Source organism: Macaca nemestrina, chromosome 3, assembly GCF_043159975.1.
Source record: "Macaca nemestrina isolate mMacNem1 chromosome 3, mMacNem.hap1, whole genome shotgun sequence".
Taxonomy (NCBI): domain Eukaryota; kingdom Metazoa; phylum Chordata; class Mammalia; order Primates; family Cercopithecidae; genus Macaca; species Macaca nemestrina.
In genome coordinates, this window is record NC_092127.1 from 10,385,767 (window position 1) to 10,401,758 (window position 15,992).

A 15,992-nucleotide genomic window follows, 5' to 3' on the forward strand; every position below is an offset into this window, starting at 1 on the left:
ACAAAAAAGTAGTTTTTATGTAGACAATGGTTTGAGGAAATACACTATAGAAACTTGGAATACTAATTAGGAGGCGATAACAACAGAACAGAGAGTGAGAAATAACAAATCTCTATATTAAAAGAGTTACTATTGTGCTGCAAGAAGACGTATACATGGGATATTTAGAAAGTAAGATAAACAGGAACACAGGATTGATGAATTTTGAAGAACAGAGGGAAAATTATCAAGAATGGTTTCCAGGTTTCAAGCCTGGGTTGTGGCACAGAAAGTCCTCTTCATTTTCAAACTTGTTAGGAAAATAATGAAAAACAAATGCATATGTTAGGGAAAATCAGTGAGTAACCAAAGAAGAACATAAAAAAGGAGAAATAGGTAAAAATGTAATAATTGGGCTCTTCAGCATTTAATTGATGGGATGGAAGATCAGGGTAAGAGGACTGAGGAAAAAAAGGGTGGCCACTAAGGATAATTTAAGAAGTAGTTTGTGGTGGGGAGATAAAAAAAAATAGGAATTTAGGATAATGTTAGTGACTTTAATGTAATTAATATGATGGGGTTGACAACCAGGCTACCCTGGGTTGAGAGAACAGGAAATGTGAAAATGGGAAGTGGAGATTGTGAACATAACCTGATCCTTTCAAGAATCTTTAATAGAAAGAGAAGGTAGGAAATGAGCTTTTGCTTGTGGGGGTGGAAATGCAAGTTATAAAGTAGAGGAGAGCATTGAATACAGTACAGATTGAGAGAGAAGGCAGTGCAGTGGAGAAGTCATTACAAAATAAATGTGTGACAGATAGAACTTAATTTGCTTAGGATACCAAACAGACCCCATTCCCTGATGTTCTGAGTTTAACTGCTTCTTCAGACTTCTGAGGGTGACTGCAAGAAAGACAGAGTATGGGTAGAGAAAGGTGGAATATTTCTTAAGGACCGGGATCCGGTGGTATCAAATGTTAGGTTAAATCGTCTATTAGGTTGTCCATGAATAACAGACATTCATTGCATTTCTTTTAAAAGGTGAGTAAAAATATATGATAAAATCACTGTAGAAACAGAATTGGAAAAAAAAAAAAGTAGAGAAATTTTACAAAAAAATACATGCTGTCTTCAATGCTTAATACTATTCCACCCTCCATGTTTAAAGTAAGTTTATGGTGAAAAGATAATACATTTATATGAGAAAATAATCCTTGGATATGTATACTAACAAGCTTTCTTTTATTCGTTGGAATTCGTTGGAGTCTGCCATATTCTACTATGGCGGGAATGGCATAGGTCCACTAAGCAAGGACATGGCTAAGTTGAAACCTGGTAGGCGTGAGTCGAGTTGTTTCAACAGCTCTCACTCCAGGTTAGTTCTACCTTTTCCACTTACTTTAGAAAAAAACTCCGGGGAAAAAGTCAAGGTGAAATGATTATCCCAGTTGACACACCCAGAGAAATCAGGGAAATATATCTACTTTTACAGGCAAACTTCACTGGGTTGGAACAGAGGTGTGTAGGGTACGTAGGGAAAGTGTTGGATAGGTAAACCTCTCAGAGTTAAGCACAGCTAGAGCTGGTGAACATAACTTCTGTACTAAATGGCAATATGAGTACACATATTATACTAAAGAACGTGCGTTTCTTCTCAAATCTCAACTGGCTATTATAATCGAACTTTGTCTACCCCTTTAAAGAGTCACAGGCCCTTAAGAAACTGAAAGAGAACAAAGGGGAAACTAAAAGCATGCCAAACCTTCATGAAACTGTAGGATGACCATGGCTGCCTCCAGAGACAAGGGAGCCACAGTATAGCCCTCCCTGGATCAATTTTCCTGGTCAATCAGATACCTCTCTACTCGCCAGGCATTCCTGAGGCCACAAAGCCAATCCAGAGCTATCATGTCAGAGTGAGCAAGCTTAATATATGGGACTGTGGTTTTCTTTCATTGTGGCTGAAGTGCATATTTACACAAGTTTGTTTTATAGCACACATATCTTCACTTCATTTCTTATTCTGAGTAACAGATGACACCAAGGCATCACTGTCTTTGGTATCATTCTTTACATTAGATCTTCTTGGCAGTACAAGGTCTTTACTTTATGCATGGTGACATTTCAGTCATTACCATCGGTCAGAATGCACAACTACCCTTGCCTGTTATCACAAGCAGAACCTTGGGCCCACAGGCTTTCTCAACCACATTAAGTCAAATTTCCTGGAAAAGGAGGAGACTCCCTCTAGAAATCTGCTTCGGCTTAAGGTAATGCAGCTTCAAAGAGGTACTCTTGTACTTGAAATCCAAATAAATGATGTAAAAATATGTAACAAGTATTTCCTGGCTGGTTTCTTTATTCGTATGCATTTCTGGTGAGAGTGTTTCCATTTAAGCAATTCTATCTAATCATAACATCCCTAATAAATAGTATTTGGTTAGAGCTAGGCATCAGTACCAAAAAGAATAAGGCAGTCACTGAGAACATCACCAAGGTATTGCTCTCTTATGTCCTATTACAGTTGATGGGTTGCATAAACTACTGGAATCACTCTTATATTCTCCATTTTCCTTTTGGGTTGGAGAATTGTCACTCAGGAATTGAAGCTGGTGTTTGTAGCTGTGCTGAACTACCAGCACGGTTTTATGGCTCTGTGTCAAATCCAAATCTAGCCAATTTGAGTAATATCACATAAAGACAATAATAAATAAGCCCTTCCTTTCATTTCGTTCTTTGCTACATGTCCATTCTCTAATTCTTTATTTTTCTTTTTTTCTTTTTGAGTAAGAAATTGAGTGATAAACAAAGTCCAATGCAATCAAACTAAATTTTAATCTCTGCAGAATCACAAAGATGGCAAATGATAGAGAGCAAAATGGTATTTTTTTTCTTAGCTCTTGCTAAACCAGATGTCTGAGGGATTTTTTAAAATGTAAAGAATTAAAACTCATATTTAATCCAACAAACTTTGTGTGTTATCTAGATGTATATTTTATATTGAGAATTACTACCGTAATTGAGAAAATATCATTTCCATAAGATAAGCAGCTGCAGTCAAGAGACATAGATTTTTATTTACAAGTAAAAAGCTAAAAGTACTACTGTCTAATAGCAGTATGCAAGATGATATTTTAAAAGATCAGGTCATTCATAGTTGCAGAAGCATCAGGCACAGACAGGGATTATTGACATAACTTCAAACTTGACATTTGATAAACTGTTAGGCACTTATATAGTGGGGAAGTGGTGTCAGATGCCATGCATTAACCATAAATAAACTGACTTTTGTGGTGCCATAGTGAAACATGTCAGGCCTGAAGGTGGAGAAGTCACTATGCACTGCATCAAGAGTCTTGCCCAAGCCAGAGATTATGGACTTCTGATGAGATCTTTTAGGTCACAGGTGATGCGAGCTGAACGTCACAGGAAACCAGTACATTAGAGGCAGGTTAAACCATCTTCAGCGACGTTCAACATTGTGGCAGTGATTTAGTAAAGGCTAAAATGAACCTTCATCAGACAATTTGTATTTCTTATCTCAATGAATAAAAATAGCACCAAATCTTGTTGTGTGAGAATATTTCACTCAATTCTCTGAGAGATAATATTTTGAAAATGCATCAAGTGACATGTGCAAGTACAATACATTCATATTTCAACACAGATTCTAGAGAACGAGAAATAAGAGCAATTTTATGGAAATTTTAGGAACAAAGACAAACAAGATACATGGTGATGTGCCTATTTGGGGACATCAATTGACATACAGAGTTGTCAAACTACTGCCGTAGAATGATACTGTAATACTGTGCATTTAGGAAATATTATTTTGTAGCTACTACATAATACTTTTAAAAATCAAGGACATATGTTTAAATGTACGATTTCCCAGAATTTTTGACGACCATAAAGCCCTACATTCAAAGATATTGTCTCTAAAGGTAATAACATTGCTGCTTCTAGGATGAATTTTAGTCTTGCATCAGACCTTCATTGTAATTTGAGGAAGAAAAGTCTAAATTAATTGTCTTATTATTCTTAAAAATATATAAGCAAATGCATGATAAGTTTCCATTTTATCTTGACAGGCATTTTTGAGTTCCAGTTTAAGTTGCAGAAAATTATCTTCATCTAATTTTGAGTATATACATCAAATGGAAGAGTCTCCTGACAATTATTTAGTACCACAAGGCTTTCTGTGTATATGAACTTGAATTCAATTTGCTCACAAATCACTGGTCAAACAAATAATCTAGTCTTTAAATCAAAGCCACCAACAGACTTAAGAAATGTGGATGATATAATGACTGTCATATTTTAAAACAGTATTTTGACAAACAAGGATCACAACTACCAATATTTCAAATAAGAGTGATCTGGCATTACTGAAAGTTCAGCTTCTAGTGATCAGTGTGAGACAAGCTGTAAATTCTGGAGAGTAATAAAAGGCTGTCATAAAGGATCATCAAAAGAAGTCAACCTTTAAAAGTAACATATTTTTAAAATTGAAAAACAAATATGATGTAGGTTTTCCAAATAGTTTCTTTAGAAATACACACATACATATATACATACATAAATAAATATATATAATACACATATATATGTACATGAAATATACATATATATAACCTTTTTTTTCCAAAACCAGATAATGGAATATAATGTGTCAAAACCTTTAACTTTATAGTATTAGATTGGTATACATTTATTATAAACACAATTTAATTTGATAATTCAAATGTAAACAAAGCACTAAAGACAAATTCAAGAATATGAATGAAAAACAATAATAATCGGAGCAAATAGCACTTAATAATTACATAGACTATGTGTGAATTTTATATATGTGTTAGAAGAGTTCACACATATTATTATTATCCTTGGTACAATATTCATCTTGTTATGACAAGTCACCTTTTTCTTATTCTAGTGAAACAAATATTACTATGCTTTTTTGTTTCAGTAAGGTTAGTGTAACTGTTTTGAATTCAACATTAAGGCATAAATGATCGTGGCATAATTGTGGCTTTGTGACAAATTTTGTACATTGTTGAGATAGTAGTTACTGCAGAATCATAATTGAGTCTTTAATGTTTATAGAGAAGGTAAGTCAAAATTATATTATCAATGTTTATTTTCATTCTACATATTTTTACTGACTGCCTGTTATATGCAGTTTCATTCATCACTAAAATGATCTTTCTCATACTATAATATAAAATATTAGACTCATTTCTCTTTTTATACAATCAAACTACAACCATGTATATGTCATAGAAGGCATTTACACAAATATGCAAGAATAGCTCCTCTGTTGTTCATAGAATATTGCATTTTGATTTAAAAATGTGTTTAATATCATATAAATAAAAGTTTTAAAAGACTAATGAGTTAGAAGACTCCAAGATAAAGCCACTGCTTTCAACAGCCACACAATATGAATGGGTTAAGTATTTCAGGATAGATTCTCTGGGAATGAAACACCGAGAGTGGGTTAAGAGTACAAAAGGTTTCTGGGAGTAGTAACTGGTGTTCAAGATGTCAGGAAAAAGCCATAGGCTGTCCAACTGGACCATTATTGTGTTCTCCAGGGAAAGAGTGTCGGTGTGGACCAGGCATTCTGTCCCTGAAGAGCCTAAAATTGTAGTTGTGTGGATCTGAAATTCACTCAGTGGATCATTGGGAGTAATAGTAAGTGACACCATGCCTGCTTACCCGCTTGATCATCTAGCTCATTTATTTTCCTATTGGACACACCATACCTTACAAAAATACTTGACTTAATATGCCATATAGATGGCACATATACACATAAAAAGATACTCAGCACTAGGAAAAGATGCTTTTCCTAGTGGCTAAGCATTTTCCTTAGGAAATGCAACTAGGAAATAGCCACTAGGAAAATGCAAATTGAAACCACAATGAAGTTTCACTACACACAGATCAGAATGATTAAAATAAAAAGAGTGACAACACCAAATGCTGATGAAGATGCAGAAACTGGATCACTCATTCCTTTCTGATGGGAAATAAAATGTACAGCCACTCTGGAAACAGTGTGACAGTTTTAAAAAATAAACATACAACTACCATAATATTAGGTTGGTGCAAAAGTAATTGTGGTTTTTACCATTTAAATTAATGGCAATTGCAAGATATTATTGAGTGTCCTAGGGAAATTAATACTTACATCCATGCAGAAATGTGTACACAAATGTTTATTTGCTTTATTCACAATTCCTCAAACTTAGAAACAAGCTGTATGTCCTTCAGGTGGTGAATGGTTAAACAAACTATTAACATATATATACCATGGGACTACCACTCAGTAACAAAAAAAACGCTACATGCAACATCCTCTAAAAATCTCCAGACAGTTACTTACACTGAAAAAATTGAATCCTAAATGTTACAAACGGTACAATTCCATGTAGGTAATATTCTCCAAATGACAAAACTATAGAGATGGAGAACAGATTAGTGGTATCAAGAATGAAGAGGGGATGAGGGCTGGTTTGAAGTGAGAGTGGACATAAAAGGCCAAAAAGAGAGATCACTGTGGTGATGGATATATTTTGTATCTTGCTTTTACCAGTTCTAATATCCTGGGTATATATTATGTCAAAGTTTGGCAGAACGTTACCACTAAGCAAAACTGGGTAAAGAGTATTACATTTTTCAACTGCATTTGAAACTATAATTATCTTTAAATAGAGGTTTAATTTTAAAAAGCTGTTTACCTCAGTACTCCATTTTATTCCGCTGGTAATTGAACCCAAAACATTTTATTAAAACCTCTTAAAATTTCTCACATTAATTACCCAAATATATGTATTAAATATATAAATAAATGTATATCTTAATGTGTTAAATATGTTGAAGAGAAAGTTATTTATTTTGTATTATATTGAATAGTCTCATTTCAGGTCCAAGATATTACCAAAGCTTATATATCTTAGTTTAATTTCAGAGATTACATTGAAATTTAGCTTTAGTGATTGTCCTGGCATTTTTGTTTGTTTTGTTTTAATATAAGACAGTTGCATAATTGTCTCTTGTTACAAGTCTTGCCCCGCTGCCTGGAATATTTGGAAAATGACAAACTATGTGTTCTGAAAGTAACTATTTCATGAAAAATTTTCATCCAACAAGATAAATATTTTTATGAGATTTTTCAACCTATACTTTACAATAATGACTTCCAAATGGAAAGCCTCCTTTGAGATGTGTATATTAATAAGATGATTGAGACTTGATGAAGTTTATGGCCAAGATGAAACTCTGCCAATACAGCAATTGTACTTGTAGTATACATAAGTGAGATGTGCTCTTCATGTAACTAGTACTGTCACAATACTTAGGAATACAGTGTCAGAAAGAATTATGGAGCTGAGGGACATATATTTTTTTAAAATTATGTATACACAAGCATTTCCGGGCTTCGTTACTATTTTCATTTCATATAATACAAACACAATAAAATTAATATTTATTTAGGGATTATGTCTTGAAGACTATCTTTCAACTTTGAATTTCAGTGATTTGGCAATATCATCAAGTATCTTACTATGGCATAAAAAACATGCTCATGAACATATTCGAAAATGTGTCCAATGTGCTTTTAGAAATGATATTTCAGGATCTAACAGAAAGCTGCCTCTTGTGTTATTTTGTGCTAATCAGAAACCCTAAAACCAAGTCGTCTGGAAGGACTTTTAATCGCATTAGGTCACTAGGCATTTGCTAATGTTTCACTCAGAACTGATAGATGAGTTTAAGGTTAGTTAGGCTGATTTTTTTTATTGAGACTCTGAATTCTAGGAGATTATACACAATCTGTAGCATTGCCTTTGAATTACCTGCTGCAAAGTACTTTCTTTCAGGTCATATGAGCGTGCCAGTGGGAATACTGGTTAAGCCTTTTAAACTTCTCTGTTTCTCCTAGATATGTCTTGCTTTCCAGGTATAAAATTATTATTTATCACTCACCAGTTTTGTTGGTTTTATATGCAGAGATCCAGGAAATTACAATTATCTTGATTAAGATAAAAGTAAGACTAACATTATTTTAGGCAATCATTGTCTATATTTTGTTGTTTCTCTTTTCGTATCGCCAGACACCTTATACACTTGCATGTTAATAGAATTTATTTATCTAAGATCTATTTGCATTTACCCATCAAAAAAATCCATAAAATGAACATTTTATTATTCACATATTCTATTTTTCTCTACACTATAGCAATAGATAATTGGATCAGGTCTACGTGTGTTATAGCAAGTCAGGAAATATGTATGATATGTGGCTTGGCTTATAAAAAAATAAGCCTGATCTACATAATCTGACAAAAAAAAGTTTCAAAACATTTGCAGTAATATTAAGAGATAGGCCTCGGATATTTAAAGTTTGAGGTTTATTGTAAATAATCTGTGAGATAAATTACTAAGAAACAAACACAGTAGCAATGGCAGCAACATAAAACCCATACACTTTGTAAGGATAGAAAAGTTACTGGAATAAACATGAGGAGTGAGTCATCAATGGAGAGAAGAAAGAAAGAGATGGATGAAAGAGTGTCCTGGAACTGTCAATTCCTTGTGCTTGTAGAGTTTTGCCTGGATTCTTTTGAGGCCTGGATTCTGCAATATGCCTCTTTCAAAGTTACTGGTTCTGGTGGGGTTCCTTTCCAGGAATCTAAAGCAGTGTGATCAAAATGTGTAAAACACTTAAATGAAGGAATTACAGAATATAATTGCTTTGGAAGTTTTTAAAAGTCAGTAATGCAAACAGAATTGGAACAAGGGTTTAATGATTAAAAAGCAAGGACAAGCCAGGTGTGGTGGCTCACGACTATAATCCCAGTGCTTTGGGAGGCCGAAGCAGATGGATCATGAGGTCAGGAGTTTGACATCAGCCTGACCAACATGGTGGAACCCTATCTCTACTAAAAATACAAAAATTAGCTGGGTGTGGTGGCACGCACTTGTAATCCCAGCTACTCAGGAGCCTGAGGCAGGAGAATCGCTTGAACCTTGAAGGCGGAGCTTGCAGTGAGCCGAGATCGTGCCAGTGCACTCCAGCCTGGGTGACAGAGTGAGACTCCATCTCAAAAAGAAAAAAAAAAAAAAAAAGCAAGGACAAAAATTGCCTCACCAGATTAGCATGTATTTGCTTTAACCAACGAATGCTACTTCTGTTTTTTTATTTGTTTGTTTTTGTTTTTGTTTTGCCCCTCATGTTTATGTAGACATCCCAGTCTTATACTAAGTTCATTTTTACCCTTACTGAGACATTAGTGAAGGCTGAACTGAATGGTAAGTCCTGTGAAAGGAATATTAAGGAAAGAATGGTGGTTTTCTAGAGAGATAAGGGAGGGAGAACAGAAGTTTCCTTAGTCCCAGAAAATTCTCTTTCAGTCTGTAACTGTAGAGGATAATAAGAACAAGAGAGGATTGAAAAAAAACCTAAAACATGTCAAGAAAAGATGTTGGTATTCAGAAGACTGTCTGAGACAAACATGAGTGCCAAAATATACTGCTATAACTGTTTTGAGTTGAGGTGGTATTAATAAGGACACTGTTACTTAATTTTCACCACCACGAAATTATTGAGGCATCGTGCCTCAAATGCAGGTGCAGAATTCATATTTGCTGAAAGATGAACCTTGAAAAAATCCAGAGAAGATATATATTAAAATGACTAATCATCTAGTAAACAAGATTTGAACACGTAATACAAAAAAACGATTTAGTTGTTGGCTGAGGATGGGGGTAGGTAGATGGATTTTTTTTTAGAATTATTCTTTTTTTTTTTTTTTTTTGAGATGGAGTCTTGCTCTGTCGCCCAAGCTGGAGTGCAGTGGAGCGATCTTGGCTCACCGCAACCTCCACCTCCCGGGTTCAAGCGATTCTCCTGCCTCAGCCTCCCGAGTAGCTGGGAATACAGGTAGAATTATTCTTAAAGCTATGAAGAGTGATTATGGAACTAGCAGTTCTGCATTTCTTTTGGCTATAGAACAGGAGGAAATGGAATTAATCTATGTGATTTAGGTTAGGTGCTAGGAACACAGAAGAAACTAGGAATCATAGTTAGAACATTTCCATCATTGGAAATCATGGACTGAATACAACCTCTGTAATTATGACACACATGACAACACTCGGTCTGAATAAATGAAACCTCAAGCCCCCTTTTATGATTCCATAACAGAGATACGGTGAGGGTGTCTTTTTATCAAATGTGTCTATTGAACTATACTATCGAGCATGAACTCTTCTTTATGGTTGTAAACATAGAACTTTCTGAAAGAAACACGTATCAGATGTGTCTTTTTTGATGGCTTGTTAGTAATGTTTCTCCCCAGGATCTCCTGTAACTGGACCTTCCTTGTAGAATACTGGGCTTGTACTTTTCATAGAAGGCCCAGCCTACATATTCAATCTTTGCTTTTCATTTCTCTCTGTGATAGGCAGTAGTGAAATTCAGAAATATTTCTGAAGGTCTGCCCTCTAGACACTTACAGGATCATAGCTCCTAGTACTCTTGTGGGTGTGTAGGGCCAAATGACTAGCTTTAAATAAGTTATGAGTGTTAGTCATGTGTGTCCCTTCTAGATCGTGTCTCCAGTAGTTGGTGGTAAACTTTGCAGAACTCTCAGTTTTCTCTCTGTTGTGTCAAATGATAACATGAGACATGGGGGCTGCTTCGGCACCCTGGCACAGTCCCTGAGTGCTGAGGTAAGCCCTTGACGAAGAGTGTAACAGGAACATTACGGACACATAGCATCCTCCAGAGTCCTTGATGGACTAATAGCAAGAGCAACATATAAACTCTGTCATTTCAAATTACTAAGCTTTGGGGTTATTTGTTACTTAGCCCATCTGCGTGAAACACTATCTTTCTCATAAATTCTTAAATTATCTGCCTTGAAACCTGATACTCACTAAGCTCTGTTCTCTAATGTTCTCCTGATGTGAAATTTTTTTGTGCCTTTGCAAGATAGAATCTTCCCATGGACATTAACTTTAGAGAGCACAACAGCTACAGCTTGCTCACAACCTTTTGCCAGAAAGGAATTGTGAAATTTCCCTAGACCAAAGAACTGGAAGTTTGGGTAACATTGACAGTTACTGAACTTTGTCTCACATTTTGATCTCAGTGGCATCCTTCTGTTAATTAAAAAGAAAAAAGATTAAAGTATGAAAGATATGGGCACACTGAAAACCAGGGAACTTTATTATTTTATTTTGATATTGATAGTATTTTTAAAAATCTATCAGTTGATTGATTATTTTGTTCTTTCACTAATTTAACAAGTATTTATTAAGTGGATTCTAGGAGATAAATGGTGATCTAGGTGTCAGAGATAACAGTATTGCTTAAAATAGATGCCCTTTTCTCAAGAAAGTGGAGATAGCCAATTAAAAACAAATAGTAACTGGTATCATGGATCTGCCAGACTGCCAGCATTCAAACCCAGGCACCACTATAGTTGAGTGAAGAACAGAGATCTGTCCTTTCTCAGCCACGTTTTAGTTATCTGTACAATATGGAAACATGACATAACATAATAAGCCTATAGGGCATGTATCAGGATGTTTTAACATACATAAAGTTCTTGAATCCATCTTTGAGACATAATATCCAATATGTGTTAGTGATATGACGGTGATGATAAAGACAATGATGGCGATTACATAAATGTAGAATATTATTTCAGCTTTGAAGAAAAAATTCAAAGCACTACAAGTATATCTTAAGATTTTAAAGTCAGGAAAGTTATCAGAAAATAATATTTATATAGAAGTTGGAATGTTTCAAGGTGTGAGTCATGTTTCTGTGGAAATAGCATTTCTAGGCACTAAGAGAGAAATTAGCCAGCACTTAGAATGTACTTTGAGTATTTGAAGAGAACAGGAAGACTAGTGTAACCGATGCAGAGTAAGAGAAGAAAAATGAATGAGGAAAGAAGCTCTATGAACCATGCAGAGGGCTGGCCAGATGAGGAAAATAAGTTTAGCTTATAAGATGATTAATAAGTAAAATTAGGCTGGGCGCCCTGGCTCATGCCTATAATCCCAACACTTTGGGAGGCTGAGGCGAGCAGATCACCTGAGGTTAGGAGTTTGAGACCAGCCTGGCCAACATGATGAAACCCCATCTCTACTAAAAATAAAAAAATTAGCCAGGTGTGGTGGCGCATGCCTGTCATCCCAGCTACTCGGGAAGGTGAGGCAGGAGAATCACTTGAACCCAGGAGGCGTGGTTGCGGTGAGCCAAGTTCGTGCCACTGCACTCCAGCCTGGGGACAAGACCGAGACATTGTCTCAAAAAAACAAAAGAAAAAAAAAAGTAAAAGTAATGGAATACAAGCATTTAGGACCTATATTTGAGGTCAGATTCATATAATATTTTATCAAGAAGAGGAAAGTTTATAAAAACATATACATTACATTAATTCCAACATTCTGTGTTGTTTTGTTTTGTTTTGTTTGAGATGGAGTCTCACTCTGTCACCAAGACTGGAGTGCTGTGGCACGATCTCAGTTCAACCTCCACCTCCCGGGTTCAAGGGATTCTCCTGCCTCAGACTCCTGAGTAGCTGGGACTACAGGCTCCCGCCACCACGCCCAGCTAATTTTTGTATTTTTAGTAGAGACAGTGTTTCACCATGTTGGCCAGGATGGTCTCGATCTCCTGACCTCGTGTTCTGCCGCTTCGGCCTCCCAAAGTGCGGGGATTACAAGTGTGAGCCACTGCACCCGGCCTCTGTGTAGCTTTTACCTTCAGGTCTTCACCGCTTTGGATCCTCAGAGACCAAAATGAACCGAAGAGTGATTAGTACCACTGAGGAACTACATTTGACATTTTAATTTCATTTTCATTAATTTAAAATTATATTTAAATAGCCATGTGTGGCTATTGCAGAATACAGATCTAGGCCTCAGAAGCCTCCACCAATTCTGCAATACCTGACAAGTGTCTGCCTCAATGTTTAAAAGTACATCACAGATGAACCTGGCTGTGGGAAATCTTCTGTTTGATGCTGGGGGTTGCCCCTGGAGGAAATCTTGTCAAAACCTTCCATAAGTACACTCTTGCTTGATTGGATTCTGTTTCAACTTTGGAAATATTAGAGTCCAACATGTCCTGGTGGGATATTTTATGACGTTTGTATCCCAACTCAACAGGAAAATATCCACTGAGATTTGTACATTCAATTTCTTCTCACATGTCCGCATAGATAAATTTTTTTTTATCTGAAATTGCTACTACTGACTCTAGGAAATTGTAATGATTTTGATTCTTCACATTTTATTGACAAGATGATATTGAAGCTACACATCTCAGATGTTTCCTGTAATGAGTGTTGACTAATCTTTCCTGTTGCTATCTGATTGGAAGGAATTAGTGACAGATATTCTACCTGCTTACCACAATCAAAGATGAGCAGATAGAGAATATTATAGTATTTATATGTATCATAATTATGGTTTAGAGAAATTGGCTAGATATATTTGCTTATTGATGACAAATAATGCATATGAGAAATAAAATGTTTTCATTATCTAATGGCTCTTTTAGATTTATCTAATAATATATTTCTTTCCTTTTCTGTATCCTGTCACATGTAATTGAGTCATGACAGATTACACTTGACATTTTGGTTCTGCTTGCTGCTTTCTGTTGCTTTGAGTACTAAATAAAAAGTAGCCACTAGTCCTTTGTTGCATAAAACCCTGTAAAACACCATTCTGCTGACAGGCTCGTTAGTCATTATGTGAGGGAAAAGCTGTATTTCCATACTTGACATGCAAAAGTAAATCAACAGTTTCCTAAATGCCAGCCATGTTCCAGTTGTAAATAGTAAATAGTCATGCTAGAGACATTAGAATGTGCATGGATATGTACACACACACACGAATACACACCCATTTCTCAAATGCACTACCTTTTGAGTGAAAAAATGGAAAAAAAACGGCCATTAGGTACTTAATACCTAAAAATTATTTGAACTATGGAAATCTTGATACAATTTTTTAAATTTTTCTACTGATTTTGTTGATAAAATCCAGGAATCATAGGTAAAAATATTTTATGTTGAGGTTTTCTAAATTAAATAGTCAATAAAACAAACAAAGCAGAAAAAGTCTGGGGTATATTTAAGTGCAAAATAAATCTTTACTGGTTCATTTGTGTCATAATTATCAGAGGTATGCATGACATTTCTAGATGCTAGAGAGAGTTGGGAAAAGTGCTCTCTACATTTGCAAAGACTTCCTCTGAAGAGTCTAAGCAGCACTGGGATCTTTCACCATCTTCCAGTGTGGGAGCTAAGAGAAGACAAGGAGGCTGCAGGAGCACTATATTTTCTCAATTGGACCAATCCATGCAAATAATTTGCTTGTTTGGTGTATTTCTGGAACATCATCTTTGGGAGGCCGAGACGGGCAGATCACGAGGTCAGGAGATCGAGACCATCCTGGCTAACCCGGTGAAACCCCGTCTCTACTAAAAAATACAAAAAAACTAGTCGGGCGAGGTGGCGGCGCCTGTAGTCCCAGCTACTCGGGAGGCTGAGGCAGGAGAATGGCAGGAACCCGGGAGGCGGAGCTTGCAGTGAGCTGAGATCCGGCCACCGCACTCCAGCCTGGGTGACAGAGCGAGACTCCGTCTCAAAAAAAAAAAAAAAAAAAAAAGAAGTGTACCTCATGGAGTAAAACTCCTTTTTCACCATATCAAGGCAAGGTACAAACAATGGCAAAACTATTTAAGGTTAAATAATACAATATTCTTGGAAATATATCTGTCTCAGAGTAATTACTCAATGAAATTTCATAATGGCCTGGAAGAAACACTGTAGACATAAAATGATTCCTTATGATAGTAAAGAATACAGGTTTTTCTCCCTATATTAAATGTTTTGGAAAGAAGAGTGTTCTGTTTATGACTTATACATAAAAATAATTACATGATATATAAAAAAGATGTCTATGCATTTTAGGTTTTAGAATGCTCTATTATCAAATTTTTAAATTTTTCTGAAATTGTGTTTCTGTATTTTGTCACCAATAATCAAATACATATATACATTAGATGAGTGTTTGATTCTTTTAAAAGAAGATAGAATTCCTTTTTGTCTGTCCCCTCATATAACACATAAAATACAACAAAAATAATTTTGTTTCTCAAAGTGTCTTTCAAATTACATTGGTTTATTTTCTACTTGTTCAAAATATATTTGCAATCATTACATTAAATTGATTGCATGCAGTATAGCTGTCTTATATTTGTCTTCTCAGGAAGGTAAGAGTTGGGGGCTGATTTGAAACTCTTTAAGAATTGATAAGGATTTTAAGATTCAATTGAAAGGAAACTATCTTGGGCCCCCAAAAACACTAAGGAAAACTCAAGCTGGAAATTGGTTACAGGAAACCTGGTTCCCATTCTATTTAAAGTTATCCCTCTGCTTACTGAGACAGATGTCCCTCTGATTGCCTCCTTTGGAAAGATTTATCAGAAACTCAAAACAATGCAACCCTTTGTGACTCAACTATGTGGGACCTGGAAGCTCCTCCCCATGCGCTTCCAGTCTTTCTGCCTTTGCTTCAAGTTGTCCTGCCTTTCCAGACTGAACCTATGTACTTCTTACCTATACTGATTGATGTTTCATATCTCCCTAAAATGTATAAAACCAAGCTGTGCCCTGACCACTTGGGCACATGTCATCAAAACTCCCTGAGGCTGTGTCACAGGCACATCCTCAACCTTGCAAAATGAACTTTCTAAGTTAATCAAGACCTATCTCAGATTTTCTGGGTTCACAGATAAAAGTTTAAACACTGTGTTCTTCAATTTGTTACATAACTCCCACAAGGAAGCAAATCTCTCTGAAATTCAGTAAATTTCTCCCTAAAATGGGGCTAATTGTGGCATCACTCATATGTCTTCTGAAGACTAAATGAACACAAACCTCCTGAGTCAACTTGGTATGTCAATGCCAGTT